This window comes from Oncorhynchus gorbuscha, linkage group LG03 (assembly GCF_021184085.1).
Source record: "Oncorhynchus gorbuscha isolate QuinsamMale2020 ecotype Even-year linkage group LG03, OgorEven_v1.0, whole genome shotgun sequence".
Taxonomy (NCBI): Eukaryota; Metazoa; Chordata; class Actinopteri; order Salmoniformes; family Salmonidae; genus Oncorhynchus; species Oncorhynchus gorbuscha.
The window spans coordinates 20,623,851-20,644,157 of NC_060175.1; the positions used below are offsets into that span (position 1 = coordinate 20,623,851).

The 20,307-nt window shown below is 42.3% G+C and overlaps 1 protein-coding gene and 1 pseudogene across 4 annotated transcripts in view; both read left to right on the top strand.

Moving 5' to 3' along the window:
• The first annotated feature begins 38 nt into the window (after nt 1–38).
• Nucleotides 39–10,809, top strand: LOC124027485 (annotated as a pseudogene).
• A 3,406-nt stretch (nt 10,810–14,215) lies between these two features.
• LOC124027495 (receptor-type tyrosine-protein phosphatase alpha) overlaps nt 14,216–20,307 on the top strand; it is a 74,437-nt gene continuing 68,345 nt past the window's right edge. For all 4 annotated transcript variants that reach the window (XM_046339912.1, XM_046339923.1, XM_046339927.1 and 1 more), the window contains exon 1: nt 14,216–14,591. The gene's annotated coding sequence lies outside the window, so the exon portion shown is untranslated. The remainder of the gene's footprint in view (nt 14,592–20,307) is intronic.

The window sequence follows — 20,307 nt, forward strand, 5'->3', positions numbered from 1 at the left end:
GGAGTGCAGAACGGTCACGTGTGTTTGCAAGGCAGATGTCCCGAGTTCGAGCCAGGTATGATGAGCCGGATTTGGGGGAAGTGGTACTCGCTAAGCAAGCAGTGTGATGTCCCTGGCAATTGTTCTGTGACCCGGGTCTGCAGTTGCGTTCAGATCAACCGCGAGTTTGGGGGATGAATGTAGCCGATGGAGATTTTTTTAACTCATTCCTCAGCCTGAAATGTTGCCCCTTTGCACATTTGACGAAGGCTTTGTTCGGTGGCGCAATGTGTTGTAATGCTTTAGGAGGGCAGTCACATGTGTTTGCCAGGCAGATGTCGGAAATTGGATGGATTGGATCGGGGGGAAGTGGTTCTAGCCAAACAAGCAGCGTGAGTTTCTTTACACGCAGACAGATACAAACAGATTCCTGCTTGTTAGCTTTCTTGGAGCAGTGCAATACATCAGGCTCTGTTGGACCCTAGCGTGGCAGGTTCAAATCACGCCTCCCGTCTCAGAATCTTACACGGGTACTACATCATGCATTATTGCAACCCTCCGGGATTAGTGGCAGGGTTTCTGAAACTACATCCACCTTGGTCTCAAATTTCTGTGAAAAATGACAAATATTTGCCCCTTATAAAGAGGTCTCCTTGGCCCTACTAATTTGACTGAACTGTCTTCTCTGCTGAAGTTGAAAATATTAGGACGAACTGCAATTCCAATCCACTAGGTGGCGTCTGTATCTCGCTCACATGGTTGCTCAGTCCAACTATTCCATCAGAGAATAATCAACGTTTCTAGCCTGTCAAGACAAAGCTAATTTCCTCCACATTCTCGTTGGTTTGGTGATGGCGATGGATGCTGCCTTAAGAGGTTAGTCGGTAGATAATGTTTACAGCCATCAAGTTGTGGACAAATTGTTTCGTGTAAAACCCTTCGTTGTTGCTATTGGGGACAGCCGTTTTATTAGAAAGTGCTTGACATAAATTCATTTAATCACCAATGCGATAGGAGGATGATGATAGCTGGCGTTAGCTAACTTGGCTAGCTAGTAGCTAGCTAGTAGCTACTGATAGAACAATACCAATCTTTGATACTAACGTTATCTGTGATTGTGTGTTATCAGCTTCAGAAATACACAGTGTCAGCTAGCCTAAACCCATTTTTTGCAGCCTGATAAACCAATTGGGCTGTCTTCTGATACGAGAGTAAAGTTATCTCAAATGGATTATTATAGCCTGTCGCTTCATAGTGTAAAACGTTCTGAATTATGTCCCCCTTATCCTATCATCAAGGTACATGACACTTATTCAGAATTATCTTCATGCCTGAACACGGTCCAGTTTTATAGTGTAATTGGTGGGGGGGGGGGGGCATGCCTCTGGTCTAAGCAACCCCCATTGTCTTTAAGTTGTATTGACACGGTGATGCCATCAGATGAGACATTCAGATAATGCATACTTTCTATGGTAGGCCTAATTTACTATTGTGTCCTGTTCTAGGGCCTGACTGGCACTGGCCCGCGGTGGCAGCAGCTGGATGCCTGGCCCCACAGTATGACTGCCTGTCTCGGTGTGCCCGAGGTGCCGACGGCCCGCGCCGATGCCACCTTCACGGTCACCATGGTGCCCAGGGATGGAGTGGGACCTGAGCTGATGACTGCTGTCAGGGAGGTTTTCAATGTATGTACATTATGGTGGCTCCTTTTCTCAAGTGTGATCAGGAGAGGTGATGTGTTTTTCAAATATGAAATTTGGTTTCCTGCAGCATTAGTGACAATGCATATTCTACATGGCATTAACAAGCTAGCTTGTTTACAATGGGCAAAAAGTTTCCACGTGACTTGCGCTGCTGTGTCACAATACCTGGTACTCTGGTCCTGGACCTTGAACCCGCTACTCACCAGGTCAATTATTTGTTTCAGCCAGGGTTTGTTTGTGTTTCACACGTGCTTTATAGCATGTATTAAGGTACCAGAATCCAGATCACACAGAGATATGTGAAAGCGCCTTAAGAGTGCATTGGTGTGGGTGTCTGGTCCCTCTGTTGACATTTACCTAACTAACTCCTCTCCTTGGCACATTCCACTCCAAATATCCTATTACTTTGCTTTCACCACACCTACCCCCAAGCTCATGAACCTCTCTTGGTGCCCCCCACCCAAACACTCAAGACCAGATTGTCACTTTTCCGCACACGGTAAACACACACAGTATGTTGCCCATGTGGGAACGGAGCCCACTCTTGATATTGCCTGCACCGTGCTTCAAGCGTGCTCTGAGCTCAATCCAATATTTTCTGTGTTCAATGATAACTTAAAAATTTGTCTTGTATATTGAGTTATTTTAGCCCATTTGCTCACTCCTTTATTCATTCATCTGCAATATATCCATCCTGTTTCTCATCCCTGTCTTATCTCCTTGTTTCTAGCCTTAAACCTGCCTTTCCATCCCCCTCCAGGCGGCTGACCTCCCAGTGGAGTTTGAGGAGTTTCACCTGAGTGAGGAGCAGCACATGGACAGCAACGAGAAGCTGCAGCAGGTGTTAGCCTCCATGAAGACCAACAGGGTGGCCATGAAAGGTAACCGACTTGTCTCCTCTCATTTCCTATGCAGGAGATTTGCTTCTACTTGAATGCTTTTATCAGATCAGTGTGTTCTGACTGGGTTTTATTTTCTCTGTCTGTGTAGGAAAGATTAACACCCCCGTGGAGTTTAAAGGGGAGCTGGCTGTCTTTGAGATGAAAATCAGGTAAGGCAATATTAGATCTAACGCCACCACAATTCTTACTGGAGCAAGCCAACACAATCAATCAATGAATATTGTACGGTTATGGGAACTAGTGCATGGGGTCCTCAAACACTATTTGAGAAAGTCCAGTCACACAAATTTCCTAGGTGGCAAAGGTCCGGATTGATATTGTCTTTATTGACAGAGCAACAAACCCCCCTTTCCCTACCCCAAATTGTTCACACACCCTTTTGTTGGAATGAAACATTTGCAGTTCATAGGTAATTTCCTGCAATTCTACACATTTTGCCATGTCTTGTGTGTTATAAGATACCTGAGTACACAAAATCAATGTGGGCACATAATCTGGGTGTGATAACTACAAGATAGGCCACCTTGCATACCTAGGTAACATGGGATTCGTTTATCAACTGGGAGTTTCTGACAGGATATAGCTCTAAGGTCTGTCAGTTCAAATCAAAGTTTATTTGTCACGTGCACCGAATTCAACAGTGAAATGCTTACTTACAGGCTCTAATCAAGTGCAAAAAAGGTGTTAGTTGAACAATAGGTAAGTAAAGAAATAAAAACAACAGTGAAAAACAGTTGCGAGGCTACATACTGACACCGGTTAGTCTGGCTGATTGAGGTAGTATGTAGATATGTTTAAAGTGACTATGCATATATGATGAACAGAGAATAGCAGTAGTGTAAAAGAGGTGTTGGGGGGGGGCACACAATGCAAATAGCTCGGTTAGCCAATGTGCGTGAGCACTGGTTGTTCGGGCCAATTGAGATAGTATGTACATGAATGTATAGTTAAAGGGACTATGCATATATGTTAAACAGAGTAGCAGCAGTGTAAAGGGGGGGGGGCACACAATGCAAATAGTCCAGGTAGCCATTTGATTTACCTAGTCAGGAGTCTTATGGCTTGGCTTGAGGGTAAAAACTGTTGATAAGCCTTTTTGTCCTAGACTTTGCACTCCGGTACCGCTTGCCATGCGGTAGTAGAGAGAACAGTCTATGGCTGGGGTCTTTGACAATATTTAGGGCCTTCCTCTGACACTTCCTGGTATAGAGGTTCTAGATGGCAGGCAGCTTAGCCCCAGTGATGTACTGGGCTATACGCACTACCCTCTGTAGTGCCTTGCGGTCGGAGGCCGAGTAATTACCAGCCAGTGATGCAACCAGTCAGGCAGGATGCTCTAGATGTTGCAGCTGTAGAACCTTTTGAGGATCTGAGGACCCATGCCAAATATTTTTTGTTTCCTGAAGGGGAATAGGCTTTGTCGTGCCCTCTTCACGACTGTCTTGGTGTGTTCTAGTTTGTTGGTGATGTGGACACCAAGGATCTTGAAGCTCTCAACCTGCTCCACTACAGCCCCGTTGATGAGAATGGGGGTGTGCTCGGTCCTCCTTTTCCTGTAGTCCACAATTATCTCCTTTAATCTTAGTTACGTTGAAGGACAGGTTATTATTCTGGCACCACCCGGCCAGGTCTCCGTTAATAACACGAGGAAAACTGCCCATGCACTAACCAATTTTGAAATTGCATCTTGTGCATTCTATTACAACTTTCAACCATATTCATTTGAAGCCTGACTTGAATTCCCTTAGATTTCTTTCTTGGTATTGACCCTGTTCTGGTTCTGGGCCATGGTTCACATGTTGTATGGCTGTTCTAGTGTGTGCGTGTGGCTGGCTGGTTGGCTGATCTCATTAATGAAACTCTCCTCAGGCGTAGACTGGACCTTTGCCAACGTGGTCCATGTGAACAGCCTGCCTGGCTATAGCACCCGCCACAGCAACCTTGTCATTATCAGAGAGCAGACCGAGGGAGAGTACAGCTATCTGGATCACGAGATGCATCACATTTTGCCATGCAACCAAACAATGGGTGTGTTTTTATTTTAGCTCACCTAGGGTGCCAGTTAGGTGGATTTTTTTTTTCTCTCTCTCCAATTTTAGAACATTTCATTGGTAGTGCTGAGCAATTAACTGAATTTAAATATATATATATATATATATATATATATATATAAAATAATACTTGTGAGCTCAATGTGCACATTGCACAGTTTCTTTAGAGATAAATCAGATCAAGCGCAAAACAGAGTTGTAGTTTTCAACAGGCCAATATTTGACATAGATTAGTACAGAAAACATGGTCATTAACTGCAATGACCATAATCCATTGCACTCCTACTTGTCCAGTCTGTTTCTTTTACGCCTGCTATGTTAGGTTAGTGTGGGACAGATGCAGAGAGGAGACCGAAGAATGCACGATTAAGAGGGATAGAGAGCAGTTGCTTAGATCATGTATTTTCAGGTAGATACCTTCAAGTGATTTGATAGTCTGTATTCAGCAGTCATAAAAGTATGCCTTATTTACTTTGAAGAACTACTAAAATAGTGATTTTGTCAGACAGCATAGTCAGCAGCACTATAGAGAGGAGATGATGACATGGAATGAAATAAGTCATCAAATAAAACATGTAATAGACACAACTGATGTTTTATTAAAGTTATATGAGTAAATGGTTAATAAGTGATAAGCAGTAATGGGCAGTCACTACCATCATTGTACTTTTATTCATTGGTTTATTCTGCGTTACAGCAGTCAACCAACATAATGCATACTGATATATTTTTTTTTTTATTTAACCGAAACCAAACCGACTTCAAAAAGCATTCATTGGTCAGCACTTCGAGGGAAATCTCCACTCACCCTGTGGGGTCTGGCTAGCTAAAGTTGATTGACTCGGTCCTGATGGAAATCTTACCATGTTTTTGATTAGTTTGTTTTATGACTAATACACATTGAAATCATGCATGAGGCATTGTACACTGGAAAGAACACGACCACATATGTAAGCGCTCTAACAACATGGTCAAACCACGGTCTGATGGAAGTTTGTCCTGATCTGAACTCTGTGCTTTCTGTCTCTCAGAGTGTGCCTGGAGTGATCGAATGTCTGAAGATTATCACCAGGGAGTTTGCCTTCGACTATGCCACCAAGAAGGGTCACGGCAGTCCACATGGCCAACATCATGTGAGTCTTGGTGCCAGAAACAACCTTTTTTTAAAGGCTTCTACACATCTATCCAACTACAGCCAAGGATTTAGTCTCCTTCTGCCTTTCTACAGGAATCTTGCAGATGGCCTGTTCCTACAGTGCTGTGCCGAGGTGGCAGAGCTGTATCCCAAGATCAAATACGACAACCTTATTATAGACAACTGTTGCATGCAGGTACGCCCCACCTCTCTCTCACACTCTTACTTACTTACCGCTTCTCTCTCTCTAGCTGGTCCAGAACCCATACCAGTTTGACGTGCTGGTGATGCCCAACCTCTATGGCAACATCATTGACAACCTGGCAGCTGGGCTGGTCGACGGGGCAGGAGTGGTCCCAGGAGAGAGCTATAGTGCAGAGTACGCCGTGTTTGAGACTGTGAGTGTCTAGGAGTCTGCCTGAGATCCAACTTAACCAGTCCGCTGCAATCATACACTAGTTACATTGTAGACCCAAGCATAGATAAAATGGCCTGAGAAATGTAATGGCCTCCGTCTCAGGGAGTGTGACACCCCTTTGCCCTGGCTGTGGGCAGGAACATCGGCAACCCCACGGCCATGCTGCTCAGCACTGCCAACATGCTCCATCATCTCAAGTGAGTGGGCACTGCTTCCAATGGGATTTGTGCTCGGGTGTGTGTGTGGACTAACCTCAAATGACTGTTTTGTGATAGCTTGGCATACAAACTGCAACATGTTGTCAGACGCTGTCCGGAGGGTCATCAAACAGGGAAGGTAATTGTGTGTGACGATATTGTACAGTGCCTTGAGAAAGTATTCGGCCCCCTTGAACTTTGCGACCTTTTGCCACATTTCAGGCTTCAAACATGAAGATATAAAACTGTATTTTTTTGTGAAGAATCAACAACAAGTGGGACACAATCATGAAGTGGAACGGCATTTATTGGATATTTCAAACTTTTTTAACAAATCAAAAACTGAAAAATTGGGCGTGCAAAATTATTCAGCCCCCTTAAGTTAATACTTTGTAGCGCCACCTTTTGCTGCGATTACAGCTGTAAGTTGCTTGGGGTATGTCTCTATCAGTTTTGCACATCGAGAGACTGAATTTTTTTCCCATTCCTCCTTGCAAAACAGCTCGAGCTCAGTGAGGTTGGATGGAGAGCATTTGTGAACAGCAGTTTTCAGTTCTTTCCACAGACTCTCTATTGGATTCAGGTCTGGACTTTGACTTGGCCATTCTAACACCTGGATATGTTTATTTTTGAACCATTCCATTGTAGATTTTGCTTTATGTTTTGGATCATTGTCTTGTTGGAAGACAAAGCTCCTTCCCGGTCTCAGGTCTTTTGCAGACTCCATCAGGTTTTCTTCCAGAATGGTCCTGTATTTGGCTCCATCCATCTTCCCATCAATTTTAACCATCTTCCCTGTCCCTGCTGAAGAAAAGCAGGCCCAAACCACGATGCTGCCACCACCATGTTTGACAGTGGGGATGGTGTGTTCAGGGTGATGAGCTGTGTTGCTTTTACGCCAAACATAACGTTTTGCATTGTTGCCAAAAAGTTCAATTTTGGTTTCATCTGACCAGAGCACCTTCTTCCACATGTTTGGTGTGTCTCCCAGGTGGCATGTGGCAAACTTTAAACAACACTTTTTATGGATATCTTTAAGAAATGGCTTTCTTCTTGCCATTCTTCCATAAAGGCCAGATTTGTGCAATATACGACTGATTGTTGTCCTATGGACAGAGTCTCCCACCTCAGCTGTAGATCTCTGCAGTTCATCCAGAGTGATCATGGGCCTCTTGGCTGCATCTCTGATCAGTCTTCTCCTTGTATGAGCTAAAAGTTTAGAGGGACGGCCAGGTCTTGGTAGATTTGCAGTGGTCTGATACTCCTTCCATTTCAATATTATCGCTTGCACAGTGCTCCTTGGGATGTTTAAAGCTTGGGAAATCTTTTTGTATCCAAATCCGGCTTTAAACTTCTTCACAACAGTATCTCGGACCTGCCTGGTGTGTTCCTTGTTCTTCATGATGCTCTCTGCGCTTTTAACGGACCTCTGAGACTATCACAGTGCAGGTGCGTTTATACAGAGACTTGATTACACACAGGTGGATTGTATTTATCATCATTAGTCATTTAGGTCAACATTGGATCATTCAGAGATCCTCACTGAACTTCTGGAGAGAGTTTGCTGCACTGAAAGTAAAGGGGCTGAATAATTTTGCACGCCCAATCTTTCAGTTTTTGATTTGTTAAAAAAGTTTGAAATATCCAATAAATGTCGTTCCACTTCATGATTTTGTCCCATTTGTTGTTGATTCTTCACAAAAAAATACAGTTTTATATCTTTGTTTGAAGCCTGAACTGTGGCAAAAGGTCGCAAAGTTCAAGGGGGCCGAATACTTTCTCAAGGCACTGTATCAACACTATTAAATCCTGTTGGTTTGTGTGCATGTATTCATTCTACAGTTGGATGGGAGAGCACACGGTTGGGTCTTTGCAATATGTATATGCATTTTGTACGTCAAATCATGGATGAAAAGTGGAAAAACAAACACTCTGATCCAAACAATTTAATGACCCTCAAATTGCATTTGTCAATGAAAATACACTTAAAAAGCAAAACCCATATCCTGGTGTGTGAGAGAGCCTTTTGATTGTGCATGTTAATGTGGGTGGAATCCTGTACACCACTCTGTTTCCTGCTGTACATTGTTCTTGTAACTGTAGAAACTGACTGGTAGCAAAGATGGACTAACTGTTGTCTGCGCTCTAGCCCGTATTAGGACTATTAGCAGCAGCTCTAACCCTAACTAATACCATGGTTCCTAGACAGGTGCATGGTCAACACAGAATCTATGTTTTTGCAGAGTGAATGTGGGAGAATGGTTTCTGTTCACTGAAATAGTGTAGGTATTATGGTCTGATAATTTAGAGAAATGGTGGTAGCTTGACTGAAAGTAGAAGGACGTGTGATCTGAATTTGAAGTATAGTGTTTGTCAATTCACTAGAGCAGGGGTGGGAAACTCCAGTCCTCAGTAGCCAAAGGGGTGTCATACTTTCCCCTGTCCATAGCAAACGCATGTGATTTTAAACTAATTGCATTCTAAACTGAAGATCATGATTAGTCGATTATTGGAGTGCGGTGTCTTAGCTGGGGCCAAAGTGTTACACCAATCAGGCCTTGAGAACTGGAGTTTCCTATCCCTGCACCAGTCTGAAGTACCCTCCACTTTTTTCTCTCCTCCTATTCCCTTGCTGTGTGTGTGTGTGTGTGTGTGTGTGTGTGTGTGTGTGTGTGTGTGTGTGTGTGTGTGTGTGTGTGTGTGTGTGTGTGTGTGTGTGTGTGTGTGTGTGTGTGTGTGTGTGTGTGTGTGTGTGTCCCAGATGCGGACCTGAGACCTGGGTGGTTACAGCACAACCGGGGACTTTGTGCAAGCTGTTGTGGGGAACCTCCGCCACCGACCCGCGTACTAAAGAGGTGCTGGTCCCCTGAACAGCCCTTTGCCCTGAACTGGATGGCCAACCAAATATAATCTGGATATATTGAACCCCATAATCGCCATATATCTCCTAATAACTTAGCCACAACTGTTTTGCTCCCTGTCCCACTAAACTAATTCTCCTTACATCACTCTTGGCAGCGCTTGTTCCTCTTCTCCGCTTTTCACATTCCTCATAACACGCTCTGCGTATCCTCTGAGGGTTTCTGTTTCTCGATTTGGACAAAGCAATTCATTTTCTGCATTAATCTTTTAAATTAATTGTTTTCGACCAAATTGTCCATTTATGCTGCTGTGACCTTCTCTATTTTCTCCCAGTCTTTTCCTTGCTGAACACTTTCTCCAACTCCATGTCAACCGGTTCTTTTGTACTTCCTCTGCTGTTGGATGCACTCTTCTATCAGCTCTACTACCTCTAGTGTTCTCTGTATCTGTTGGCTACCACCACCTCTCCTTCCCTTTACTCTCCTACTCTGCCTTCTCTCTACACTGTTTCCTTGTTTGTGCTGTGGACATGCGTGTGATTTTATATTAAATTGATCACTGCTAATCTAGCCTTACAGTCCACACTGGTTGTGCTGGAGGTTGTTCAGCAGTATTGATCAAGCTGGTTTTTGTGCCACGATGACAATTTTACCAACACCAAAGCAAGTGAAATCTTATCACTGCATAAGTGGACTTCGGTTCTTCCATTTCACAGCAATGAGTTGTGGCAGGCATTATAAAGTGCCTTGTTCATATCTGTACGTGCAGTGTGTCCATGGACAAAGGATAACTGGCCTTTTGCAATAACAGCCTTAGTCACGTCAAGAAAACCTGCTGTAGTTACTATATTAAAAAAACTGGACTGTTTCTCACAAACACACACCGCCACTCGTAAAATCAGCGGGATGCGGAGGTCATTCCTGTGAAGGGAGACCATTTTCAGTGTTTACAATCAATGTTTTCACATTGTTGCGTTAGCAGGGATGCTAACAAGCTGAACTGTGAAATGGGCTAGCTTCACTGAACCCTATTCACTCAATTCATAATCACGAGTTACTAAAAACTAAAATGTCTTAATATTCTGTCCACTGTGTATGCTGTAGTATGCTGTAAAATTCAGTGTATCGTAGAGGTCACTAGCTTGGGAGCCCTTTGCTGGAGTTGTGACCTTGGGGATCCATTGTGTTTGTCTATTCAGTCAAAGCTAAGCTTTTTCATCCATTACTTTTCACAAACGAACAAGCCATTGTTACCTGAGCCTATGACCAGCTTTTCCTGAGTTCACAAGGGAAACCATTTGATCATGTCAGACTAGTGACTTTTCTGTTTTTGTACTGTATGTGCTATATGACCGTTCCATTATATATTGGTTATGATGATATCAGAGTGGTGGCATTGCTACTGGTGACTTCGACAGGCATATTGGTTTTTGGCAAGACACTACATGACCAAAAGTATATGTGGAAATCTGCTTGTCGAACATCTCATTCCAAAATTGGGCATTAATATGGAGTTGGTCCCCCTTTGCTGGTATAACAGCCTCTACTCTGGATGTTGGAACATTTCTGCTGGGACTTTATTCCATTCAGCCACGAGCATGCTGAAACAGGAAAGGGATTTCCACAAACTCTTGCCACAAAGTTGGAAGCGCAGAATTGTCTAAATTGTATGCTGTAGCGTTTAGATTTCCCTTCACTGGAACTAAGGGGTCTAGCCTGAACCATGAAAAACAGCCCCAGACCATTACTCCTCCAGCAAACTTTATGGTTGGTACTATGCATTGGGCAGGTAACATTCGTGGAACCCTGATTTGTCTGTCGGACTGCCAGATGTTGAAGCATGATTTATCACTCCTGAGAACACATTTCCGCTACTCCAGATTCCAATGGCGGCGAGCTTTACACCACTCCAACCAACGCTTGGCATTGCGCATGGTGACCGTAGGCCTGTGTGCGGCTGCTCGGCCATGGAAACCCATTTCATGGAGCTCCCGACTAACAGTTTTTGTGCAGACGTTGCTTCCAGAGGCAGTCTGGAACTCTGTAGTGAGTGTTGCAACTGAGGACAGGCGATTTTTGCACGCTTCAGCACTCGGCGGTCCCACTCTGTGAGCTTTTGTGGCCTACCACTTTGCGGCTGAGCTGTTTTTCCTCTTAGACGTTTCCACTTCACAATAACAGCACTTACAGTTGCCCGGGGCAGCTTTAGCAGGGCAGAAATTTGACCAACTGACTTGCTGGAAAGGTGGCATCCTATGATGGTGCCACATTGAAAGCCACTGAGCTCTTCAGTAAGGCCATTCTACTGTCAATGTTTGTCTATTGTGATTGCATGGCTGTGTGCTTGGTTTTATAAACTTGCCAGCAACGGGTGTGGCTGAAATAGCCAAATCCACTAAATTGAAGGGGTGTCCACATACATGTATGTATGTATGTATGTATGTATGTATGTATGTATGTATGTATGTATGTATGTATGTATGTATGTATGTATGTATGTATGTATGTATGTATGTATGTATGTATGTATGTATGTATGTATGTGTGTGTGTGTGTGTGTGTGTGTGTGTGTATATTTATTTATATTTATGTATTTATTTTTATATATTTATTTATTTATATATTTATTTATTTATTTATATATTTATTTATATATTTATTTATATATTTATTTATTTTTATATATATTTATGTATTTATTGATATAGATATATAAATATTTATATATTTATATATATTTATGCGCGCTTCAAAGTGCTGTTTTGGGTACAGAAAAGTTTATGTATAACTTGTGATTGGGAGTCCCATAGGGCGCACAATTGGCCCAGCATTGGCCGGGATAGACAGTCATTGAAAATAATAATTTGTTCTTAACTTGCCATTGTTCCCTAACTGTTACAATGGCTGACGGACCTTTTGTTCTTTTTAAAGCGATCATCATGGTCAAATACTAAAGAAGAATAAAATATGGGAAAATTAATGTTGGCCTATGTTTCTCTAAAGGGTTAGACTGAATATGTATTTATGGCTTGGATGAGTGGTGGCCCAGATCTAACGTTCTAAATCATACCGCGATTTCCTTATTTTAAAAGTTACATATCAAACTTGATTGCTGACAAGCAAAACATTTTGAGACTCAACAATGAATTTATGAAACAAGTACAAAAATATATTCTTGGGGTGTAATTTTCCTTTAAGTTGCTTCAAAATAACCTAATATTCACCGATATTGTGTTTGAGTTTGGTGAATAAGGCTCTCTTACACACTAGTCATGTTTGTATGTATTTGTGAGGACCATTTGCCTGTGTGTGTGTGTGTGTGTGTGTGTGTGTGTGTGTGTGTGTGTGTGTGTGTGTGTGTGTGTGTGTGTGTGTGTGTGTGTGTGTGTGACACTTTATTTGTGGCAGGTGCACACAGGAGACCTGGGAGGTTATGCTACAAGCGACGAGTTCACCAGAGCTGTCATTGCCAACCTAACCATCTGAGCTATCCTCATACTGGCTGCTTGTAAACACAGACTTTATTTAACTTCTGTCAAACTAATCTCACTGTATTGACACCCACACTACAAATTAAATTCTCCAGACCATGTGAAATGACAGCTTACACCCATGGGAGTTTACTCAAATATATGTAAAATACGCACAATTTAAATAGAGGAACTGCTACATAATTGAAAAACCAATATAGGGACTGCACATTCAGTCTTATAAGCAGTACCAAAATAAGAACGTTTTCCTATGTGATAGTATTTCTATAACACTTGTAAATCACATTCCATATTCTGTAGCACTGTTCTTCAATGAATGGACCATGTACTTTATCAGTATTTATTTAACATATTCTCTACATGCATTATTGACTTGTTAATTCATTAACTGTAATAAACATATTACTATATCTGAAACTCTGCTGTATAGAAAATCGGTCTTAACATAAGTGTTGTATTTGAGTGATGTTAGTGTAGACAGTAATGTCATTTGTATTGCATAAATATTTAATTGCAACAGTGTGACGCTGGGTTTAAAATAGTTCTGAACCTCCAGTAAAATCATTATAAATCTTAAACATTTGAAGGTGATCTGGAAGTGAGTTCCAGAAATGACACCTTTTTAGAGAAAGGAAAAAAGCTGATTGGGACGTTGCTTTTTTTTTAGATCTCAGAACTTGTAAATTTGGCAGATAAATATTTGTAACCTGGTGGCTTTGGTAAAGCCTCTTGCAGCGTTTGGGCCTCCCGAGTCCTAGACCAGTGGTTCCTAACTCCAGTCCTCGAGTACCCCCAACAGCACAAGTTTTTTGTTGTAGCGCTGGACAAACAACTGACTCAACTCATTGAGGGCCTGATGAGTAGGTGACAAGTTGAATCGGGTGTGTCTGTCTGGGACTGCAATAACAATGTGTACTGTACTGTGCAGGCTTTTGTTCTAGCACTATACCTGACCTGATTCAACTAATCAATAAAACATCAAGTCTCAACACTATCACAACTGGCGGTGATTTGGAGTCCAATAAGGCGGTGCGCAATTGGCCCAGCGTCGTCCGTGTTTGTCCGGTGTAGGCCATCGTTGTAAATAACAATTTGTTCTTAACTGACTTGACTCGTAAAATAAAATATATATATACATTGATCAGTTGAATCAGGTGTGCTACTGCTGGGCACAGTGGGCTGGAACAAAAGCCTGCAACCTTTAACCCAGGGCCAGGGTTGGTGACCACCACTGGCCAATGTTGACAGAGGGCCAACTAAATGTGCCCCGGCAGCCTATGGGAAATTAATAAACCCGTCCAATATTCGACTTTGTGTATGTGACAGAAATTACCAGATGGTTGACTCGTGCTCTTCTGGATAGCGATTCTGTTTACTCGGTCTCGTGATGGTCCGCCAGATGTCGCAGTGGCACCGTGGAGGGAGGGGGAGGAGGGGCCTGGCTTGGCCTGGGAATTCTCTGCTTCCCATTCCTCCTATTGCAGACGCAACATGGCGGACTAGAAGAGGCGGCGACTCCCCTGGATGCAAGGAATAAACTGGGATTCACGTCCCCCTATGCCTCGAGGAAGACGGAAAGATACAAATGTGTTATAGAGATCTTCGGTAACATTGAGGAATGTTTGGGACCGTTCGAGTCACTCGTTAAGGATAAAACAGACTTGCGATCTTTTGCCTCCAAATTGTCTGTCCCAGATCGTTCCTATCACTGACACAGTCCCCCCCCACCCCCATGCACACACTCTTGGTTACTGGAGTGTGGAGACGGGCCGGTGTTGAGAACGTGTGAAAAGGAAGAAAGGAATTTCACTACTGTAGATATTCAGGATTGTATTACACCAAACGGGAGTCGTGGTGAGTTTTGTTTTTATTCTGCTGTAAATTATCACCAGGTACGGTGAAGCGTGTTTCATTACGTTGTAATAATGTCTGGCTACTTATCACACAAATAAGCACTTTTGGATTGTCCCTTATCATTATCACAGTTTAGTATTCCACGGCTAACATCGTTTCGGTGATGAGAGAGATACGGCGGAGAGGGAAGAGGTTGTTTTTGTATAACGTTCCATGGGTATCATGGGAGCGCACCCAATTATATGTTTGTAGCGACACGAACATTTACAGAATGAGCTTGGAGTAAGGGAGGAAACATTTTGCGAAGGGGGAGAATATGCCACAACATACATTTTAGATTTCCATAGTGTGAGCGTGTTCTGTGAACGCATAACGTTACATTGTTTCCATGTCGCATTGTCACAATCGGGGGGCCAGTGCGTTCTAACTGAAAAGTACATATTGATCAACGCTTTGTTGCTAAATGTTTAGAGATAGTGGGGGAGTAACCCGGGGCTGGTGTGGGGGGGATAGGGAGTTTAGTGGGAACACAGCCCAGGAATTAGGTCGCTTTAGACAGACAGGCCTTCAAATCACAGCACACATTTACATTTTTGTATATCAAGTATACTGCTTTACTCTGCCTCGCTCTCCATTTCCTCTTCTGATACTAATTATTCTGGCTTGACTGGACCTTGAGGTTACTTAGTCTAGCCTAAATGTAGTTAGGCAATATGAATCTTAACTAATTGTGCATTGGCGTCACAGCTGGTGACCCCCTTAACCCTGGTAATAACTATAATGTAATGTATAAACATGACTTGTGTCCCAGGCAGGCTGGTTTCAAAAAGTTTGTTTCAGTGCAAGCCCTTAGTGTTTACATGCCGCACACTGTATAGTTGGTGTGCTGTGACAACTCCCTCAATGATTCTAATCAATAAAAGTTCATTAGCATGAAAAATACATTTGGCAATGCAGGAGTCATCAAGGAATATGTTCCACGTTTTGTCTGCTGACCTTTTGAAACCATTGATTTCATGAAGGTGGAGGCTACTTTCATTTGATGCCGTTTTTGATCCATCGTTAGGCATGACTGCAAAAAAGGCTTGAGGCCCTAGTGCAACTTGAGTGTATATTTAATTTTCTTGTAGTGCTGAGCGATGAGTGCTTTTTGAGCTCGGTTTTGGTTCCACATTTTTTATTACATTATTAAGTGCATTATGTGGGTTGAATGGTGTAATAACACAGAATAACACAATTAATTAAAGTCCCATGAGTTTCAAGTTTTAACGTCATGTGTACAAGTACAGTGAATGCCTTTCTTGCAAGCTTTAAACCCAAGGATGCCGTAATCAATGTTTTACTAAAAAATAACATAAGGTAGAACAAAAACACAAGAAATAAGAACACGAGAAAGTAAGCTATGTACAGGGTCCGTTCCAATAGCACTTTTACAATTTGCAGGGATACTGGAGTGATAGAGGTAGATATGTATTGGGGTGAGGTGACTAGGCATCATGTTGTACCATAAACAGAGTAGCGGCAGCGCATATGAAGATTGTGTGTGTAGAGTCAGTATAATTGTTTGTGTTGGAGTGTGCGTGAGTTTGTAGAGTCCTGTGCGTGTGCATAGAGACCGTGCAAGGTCCTGGATGGCGAGGAGCTCGGCCCCAGTGATGTACTGGGCTGTCCGCACCCCCCTCTGTAGTGCCATGTGACGGTAGTGACTGCCCATTATGCTTATCACTTATTAACCATAATTTATTCACTTTAATATAATACACTGAGTGTATAAAACATTAAGGACACCTGCTCTTCCATGACAGACTGGCCAGGTGAAAGTGATGATCCCTTATTGATGTCACTTGTTAAATACACTTCAATCAGTGTAGATGAAGGGTATGAGACGTGTTAAAGAAGGATTTCTAAGCCTTGAGACAATTGAGACATGGATTGTGTATGTATGCCATGGGAAAGACAAAAAATGCATGTGCCTTTAAACGTGTCACACCGGTTCATGTCAAGAACTGCAATGCAGCTGGGGTTTTATGCTCAACAGTTTCCCATGTGTATCAAGAATGGTCCCCCACCCAAAGGACATTCAGCCAACTTGACACAACTGTGGGAAGCCTTGGAGTTAACATGGACCAGCATCTTTGTGGAATGCTTTTGACACCTTATAGAGTCCTTGCCCCAACGAATTGAGGCTGTCCTGAGGGCAACTAAATATTAGGAAGGTTTTATTAATGTTTTGTTGTGTATATTACTTTTGTTGTATTTGTTAACTTTATTTAATTCCAAGTCATCATCTCATCCCTATAGAGCTGCTGCCTATGCTCTCTGACAAATCACTATTTTAGTAGTTCTTCAATGTAAATAAGGCATACTTTTATGACTGCTGAATACCAACTATCAGTCACTTAGATCATGTATTTTCAAGTAGAGGCACATTCTATGTATAGGCCTATGTCCGACACATAAAATATGGCCTGCTGCACATAGCCTAGCCTGGACCTTTTATTATCAAAGCTACATGTATGCTCGCTGTCAGCCTCAGCCGGGAACATGGATAACATTCTCAACAGCTTGCACAAGGGAAGAAACTAGTATTTGGGTCAAGATGGAAGTAGGCCTATGGCAGTGTTTGGCGTGCCTTCATAAGTGAACTGAGCTGTGTGCAGCTGTGTCCACCTGGAGCGTGACTCGTCATGTCTCTGGACTGCTTCAGGTTGCATTCCCCTGCTCAGAGGTTTCATCCATCAACCAATGGTTGCGTGCCACATCATCGACTGACAGTTTGCTATAACATGACGTGGTTAGCTGATCCTTAAAATACCTATCCAGACGTTGTAAGATCTGGCATGCATTAGCAACACCTGGGCAGAGGAACACACCCTCCAAAAACTATTTTTATTTAGAAGGCCCATATTAGAAAAAATTCTCTGCACATTTATCGATATGCCAAATCAAACATTATTTGTCACATGTACTTAATACAACATGTGTAGACTACTGTAAAATTGTTACTTACAAGCCCTTAACCAACAGTGCAGTTCAAGAAGAGTTAAGAAAATATTTACCAAATAAACTAAAGTAAAAAATAATAAATTAACACAATAACGAGGCTATATACAGGGGGTGTGAAACAATGCCTAATTTATCTTAACCATTACAGATAACAAATCCAAATAGCTAAATTGCCCCTTGTATATTCTGGCAATAAAAACATAAGTTCCATTTTAAGATTTCATTTATTGAAATCGTAATATCAACTGATTATATAATATTGTGGAACCTCAGCAGTGGTACTTTCTCATAGAAGAAGCATATGGCTCAGGGCTCTGCACTAACCTTTTCTACATAGAGCATGTGTGTGGCTAAGATAAACATTTTTCGTTGAACTCCTAGCTTTTTGAGGTGTTAGAGCCAGAATCCATCTTTTTCTAGGTGCCACCCCCCAAAAAAATCCAGGTCGCACAGCTGAAAATATTTAGACACAAATTAGAGTAAAATGGTTGCACTGGAAAGCCCTACTATGGCTGTGCAATGACATAGCCTTGTTTTGTTAATTTAATAGACAAGATGCTGTTATTTACCGAGCCCTTATCACAGTCAAGACACACCTATTTTAAAGTTTTAAAAAACATGCTATAATAGAACAGAATAAAATGTAACCGTGCGAAGTGAAGCGCATCTTGCGTCTGGAACAGTTATTCTCAGTGTTATCATTTGAAACTTGGGTCAATTTAGTGAGTTGAATTGCAATTTTCTTCAGGGTTATAAACCTATATCTGTCATGTTTTCAATATACAGATGTTTGATTTAGTTCATTCTGCCTGTTCTTTGGAATTTTCTAAATGGGTTAACAATTCCACATTGAACACTGCATGGGGATGAATTATATCCATGACACCCATTTGGTGAGTAGGACTAGGCTTAATGATTCTGAGGAAAATATGTTCTTTGTCTTTGTCAAAGTAATGTTTTTGTATATTTTCATTTTGAACTTGTCTGTTTAGGGGGTTATAACCTATGCTAACCAATTCTAAATGGCAGTTTGCAAAGTAGGGTCGTCACTAGTTTGCACAACGTCATAAACCCTGCCTATTTCTACAATTTATCATCTTAAAATCAGATTTTAAACCTAACTCACACTAACCACACTGGCAATTTTGACTTTGTGCTTGTGGTAACTAGTTACAACAGTAAAGTAGCATAAGCTGAAAGTAAATGGACACAATTATTCCAAACGTGCAGCTCTTTGTTGGAATACATATTTCCCTACTTCAATCAACCTGTCCATTTTGAATTTGTGATAATGCTGTCATCATTTGGCAAAGAATGTCACTTAAGTATCCGATCAGTTACAGTGGCTTCAGAAAGTATTCATACCCCTTGACTTATTCCACATTTTGTTGTTACAGCCTGAATTCAGAATTGATTAAAAAAAACATTTCTCACCCATCTCCACACTATACCCCATAATGACAAAATGAAAACACATTTTTAGAAATGTTTGCAAACGTAAAGTATTTCATTTTCAATACAATCTCATTTACATAAGTATTCAAACCCCTGGGTCAATAAGGGTAAGTAACAACACATCCGTCACACTGATCATCAACATGGGGGCCCATCAGGGGTGTTTCCTCAGTCCCCTCCTGTACTGCCTGTTCACTCATGACTGCATGGCCAGGCACGAATCCAACACCATCATTAAGTTTGCCGATGACATATCAGTGGTAGGCCTGATCACTGACAACAACGAGACAGTCTATAGGGAGCAGGTCAGAGACCCGGCCGGGCGGTGCCAGGATAACAACCTCTCCATCAACGTGATGAAGACAAAGGTGATGATTGTGGACTACAGGAAAAGAGGACCGAGCACACCCCCATTCTCATTGACGGGGCTGTAGTGGAGCAGATCGAGAGCTTCAAGTTCCTTGGTGTCCACATCACCAACAAACTATCATGGTGAAGAGGCCACGACAAAGCATATTCTCCCTCAGGAGACTGAAAGATTTGGCATGGGTCCTCAGATCCTCAAAAAGTTCTAGAGCTGCACCATCGAGCATCCTAAATGCTTGCATCACTGCCTGGTATGGCAACTGCTGGGCCTCCCACCGTATGGCACTACAGAGGGTAGTGTGTACGGCCCAGTACATCACTGGGGCCAAGCTTCCTGCCATCCAGGACCTCTATACAATGCGGTGTCAGAGGAAGGGCCTACAAATTGTCAGACTCCAGCCACCGTAGTCATAGACTGTTCTCTCTGCTACCGCACAGCAAGCGGTACTAGAGTGCCCAACCTAGGTCCATAAGACTTCTTAACAGCTTCTACCCCCGAGCCATAAGACTCCTGAACAGCTAATCAAATGGCGACCCAGGCTATTTGCATTGCCCCACCCCTTTTTCTATGCTGCTGCTATTCTCTGTTTATTATCTATGCATAGTCACTTTAATAACTACCTACATGTACATATTACCTAATTTACCTGGATTAGCCGTTGCCCCCGGACATTGACTCTGTACCGGTACCCCCTGTACATAGCCTTTCTATTGTTATTTTACTGCTGTTCTCAAATTATTTGTAACTTTTGAAGAAAATGTTACATGACTCTTATTTTAACTACATTGTTGGTTAAGGGCTTGTATGTAACCTGTTGTATTTGGCGCATGTGACAAATAAAATTTGATTTGAATTCATGTTAGAATCACCTTTGGCAGAGATTACAGA